Source organism: Arachis hypogaea, chromosome 9 (assembly GCF_003086295.3).
Source record: "Arachis hypogaea cultivar Tifrunner chromosome 9, arahy.Tifrunner.gnm2.J5K5, whole genome shotgun sequence".
Classification (NCBI taxonomy): Eukaryota; Viridiplantae; Streptophyta; class Magnoliopsida; order Fabales; family Fabaceae; genus Arachis; species Arachis hypogaea.
In genome coordinates, this window is record NC_092044.1 from 113,389,647 (window position 1) to 113,394,101 (window position 4,455).

The following is a 4,455-nucleotide window of genomic DNA, read 5'->3' on the forward strand; positions in this document are numbered from 1 at the left end:
CTCTTCAGAATCGCAGATTTTGAAGAAGAAATGTTTGCTATGAAACAAGGTGAGCTCACAATCACTTCCTATTATAATTGAAGAGTGTTTGGGAAGAATTAAAAGAATTTAGAGCTATACATTTATGTTCTTGCTTGACTGAATGTAAATGTGATGAGAATCTTGATATGATTAGAGAGCATCGAGAATAATCTCATGTAATACGCTTTCTTAGAGGATAAAATGATCAATATGCAAATGTTCGTTCACAAATTATGCTTGCAAAATTTCTACAGATGTTAGCACAGTATTTTCTTCACTACTCCAACAAGAAAGGGAAATAATGCCCTTAATAGCCCTAGGATCCAAATTAATGGTAAATGCTATTGAAGTTGTGAATGCAAATGCACTTAGTAATAGTGTAGCTAATGCAAATGCCTTTGGGACTTATCAAAGAGGAAGCAATTACAATAGAGGTCAAGATAGGGGACGTGGTGGTAGAGGTAAAGGAAATGATAGAGGAACTCCTAAATTGTGCTCGCATTGTAGAAATAGTGGGCATTTAGTTGACACATATTACCACAAACATGGATTCCCACCACATATGCAAAGAAATCAATTCAAGATGAACAATGATTCACTAAGCTCAATTAACTCTATTACATAACTCTATTACAAATGCAAGTAATGATGAATGCAACACTGAACCTTTGATTCAAAAGGAAGAAAATATCAGTTTTGATAGCTTATTTTCAGACAAACAGAAGGAAGTACTTATTGCCTTAATCCAACAACAATGCAGTGACCCTTCAAGTAATGAAAATTTGGCATCTGTACATGAACCATCTGTAGCTGCTTTCTATCTCTTATCAATTTTTAGGCATATTTTAACTAGTTATGACTGAATTTTAGATACAGGAACTAGTGCTCATGTATCATTCTCATTTAATTTCTTTCAATCTATAAACCACATAAAGACTATTTAAATAATTATGCCAAATGGTTCTCAAACTATCACAACAATAAGTGGGACAGTTTTCTTTTCAGCAAGCTTTTACTTGATTGATGTACTCTATGTTCCATCTTTTAAATACAATATAATTTCTGTTTTTAAAGCAACTAAAGCACTTTCTTGTTCTTTTTCATTCAATGTGTAACACCTTACCATACAGAGCTTTACGCTTAAGTCGTAAAATAGAGGTGGTGTGGTATTACGACCTTTAAAATAATATATATATATATATATATATATATATATATATATATATATATATATATACACACATATAATAATTGAAAGAATATAATATTCGAGGAGTCTTGAAGGATAGTTGAAGCAAAATCGTGAAATTAAAAGCGTAACACTCAGGAATATCTTTTACTTGCGTACGACACACATATATATAATGAGAGTAGAGGGTTAAGGATACAAAATATTCAAACTCCAAGCTCAGCCTGCGAAGCTAAGGCTGGCCAGAGAATATTTACATACATACATATAAATCCCAAGTCATAAAGTACTCAAAATAGCCCTAGTTCTCCATCAAAAAGTCTCAACGAGATATAAGAGCTAAACAAAATAGGGATATGGTCTATACATTATATATATATATATATATATATATATATATATATCAAAATAATCCCAAAAGGTAAAGTCCCAACTCCGTATGGAATGAGAACCGGAGGTTCTCAACATGGTAATGGTGCCGTATACATAAGACTTAAGGCCTTGGAAAATCCAGAGGTAATCCTAGAACTCCGACATTCAGATTATAAAACTTCAAGATTTAAAACGGAAACCATAAACAGGGGGTAGTTCTCTAAGGTTCCTAAACTTAACCAAACTCTAGCCCAAAATCCTTAATCCTCCACCTTCCTCCAACTCCAGTGGGACCACACAAACAAACAAATAAACAAAAGCAAATACAATTAGAGTACAAGTAATGCAGGTAGCAAGTATAGCAATTAGGCATACTAATTCACAAAGGCACTCCCAATTAATCCACAAACAAGAAAATCAAACATATGCATATGATGTACGCCAGTCCTATGGCTGATGAGTCTCATCTGTCGATTATAAAGCCAACCCGACATGTCCGGCTGCTAAACCCTAGACAGTCCCTCGTGCGCGCATCCCCAAGAGTCTATGCATAGCTTTTTCTTATTTATAAATAAATTCTATTCATTCGGGGACCTTTCCGGGGCATTAAAGTGCCCGACCACCTCTTGTGACGTAGGCTCAACTGAGTATCGAGTCTCAACTTCGAGCATGTGGTGGCAAGCTACTGTTCTTATCCAGGAAAACTCGTATCTCAGATAAAAGAACTGCATAAGCCACATTATCATTCATATTCATTCATAATCATTCATTATAGCCATAAACACCAAATATACATCATATCTCTGCACTTCTCATACATAATTCACCATATATCAAGGTTACTTCACTTCTAAGATACCCCCTTTTCATAACTTAATCTCTTCATTATACATAGGACTAATACTTAGGATCTAAAAGAGTAAAAATAGAGGTTTAGAGGCTTAAAATCATGTTTAAAACACAAAATTCAACTTGCTGAAAATAGGCCCCCGCGTACGGAAAGCATGTCCCGCGTACGCAGAAGTATATTTTTCCCAACTCGCGTATGCACCCCTTGTCCGCGTACGCGAGTACACTGGACAGAAGCGTATGACCGTGTAAGCGGCCGTGTTCACGCATACGCGAGTGCTCCATTTGGCCCATGTCGCGAATGGCTGCGTACGCAGCCATAGGCCCGCGTATGCAGCCATAAGCTCGCGTACGTGCGCCCTTCATAACCCTTAAAAAAAAGCTGCTAAGTGCATATTTTACCTTTTATATCGCCAACTTCCGACATGCATAACTCTTTTGTTAAAAGTCGTTTTTTATCGTTCTTTGAACGATGTAAACTTCACGGATCCAATTTTTATATAAAATAATTTGGAAAAATTTGGGAGTCTGGAAGCTGAGTTAGGGCCCGCTGAAGTTCGGCCCAAAAATCAAATTTTCACAAAAATCTCAAACCTCTGTTTTCACCAAACCATAACTCATTAACCACATTTACAAAGCCATACCCAGCACCAAAATATACCATATTATAGCCAACATAGCTTCACATTCTACCACAACCAATCATACCTCAACTTTGAATAATTTCATTCCAAAATTTTCAATCATACCAACACAATCATCAACATTCATATATCCACACCCAATATGCTCATCTATCACTATCAAAATTATCATTCATCAATCTATTTCACCAAACCAACTACATTCATATCGTAAATCATTCAATCTATCATGCCTCATCAATTCAACATACATTGTCATCTAAAATTACCAATCAAGCTTCAAAATTCATAATTCAACTTATCCTAGGTCATCTACCCTAAGTTTTCACGACACATCATATATTATATACGAGAAACCAAAATCATACCTTGGCCGATTTTCTTGTATAACCCAAAGACAACTCAACTAAGCAAGTTTACAAGCTCCACCACCAAAATTCAGCATGCAATTCTCCCAAATCAAGCTTTCATCTCCTCAATTATGCTCCAAAAATTCATATATACGCTACCTATTCCATATCATTATTTTCATGCATACACACTCAATACCCAAACACATATAATCACGGAATTCAATAGGGTTTGAGAGTTCTCACCTCACCAACGGAGAATTGGGTCAAAACCCGGTAAGCTCACTAAGCTAGCTTGATCCTAAACATTAAAACCAACAAAATCTCAACATCTAGTTCATAGAATTTTTGAAAATTAAGAAAGGAAAAACTGAGACTGAGATTGATATTTTCTTACCAAATTAACTACTGGACTTTGTGGAGCTCGACACGGTAGACGCGTGACCGCAAACGGTACGATGATCGGAACTCGGAACGAAAAGTTATGTGGGATTGACTCAAATTCAAGGGTTTGTAAACTTTGGAATGTTCTTCCCCCTTCCCAAATGTTCCCAGCGTGAAATGAACATGAAGGAGGGAAGGGATACCGAGTTTGCTTAAGTGTGGTTGAATTGGGTTGGGCCTTGGGCCAATACGGGTCCGATTTATTTGGTTCGACTTGTTCGGTCTAATTTTAAGACAAATTATTTAAAATTAATGTCAAAATTTTTATTTTAATTAGATCTATCTCATTAAACTATAAAATTCACATTTCTAATTTTTTTATAAAATAAATTAATTTATTGACTATTTATTCGTTAATTAATTACAGGATTTACACAATGCACATGATTGTAAGATTTAGGAGTTATTTACCTCATAAATGATTGGAAACCTCTAAAAAACTTCAGAGAATCTATTAGGAGATGTTTCTAGTTACAGAAAATTAATTGGTTGATTGATTTACTTGACAAACACACGTCCGGATATTTGCTTCGCTATGAGTAAGCTTAGCCAATAATTTGGATTGTGCTACAGACACTCATCTCAT

General features: G+C 35.4%; 1 long non-coding RNA gene across 2 annotated transcripts; it reads right to left on the minus strand.

Moving 5' to 3' along the window:
- Window positions 1-1,862: 1,862 nt before the first annotated feature.
- LOC112713095 (uncharacterized) lies at window positions 1,863-3,994 on the minus strand. 2 transcript variants are annotated; one of them, XR_003158087.3, is made up of 4 exons: window positions 3,823-3,994; window positions 3,672-3,726; window positions 3,444-3,584; window positions 1,863-2,307 (listed from the first exon to the last, which is right to left on the minus strand). It is a non-coding gene; the product is annotated as an uncharacterized lncRNA (long non-coding RNA). The 2 variants fall into 2 exon arrangements; XR_011866101.1 differs by having other exon boundaries at window positions 1,863-3,584.
- Between the last annotated feature and the right edge of the window lie 461 nt (window positions 3,995-4,455).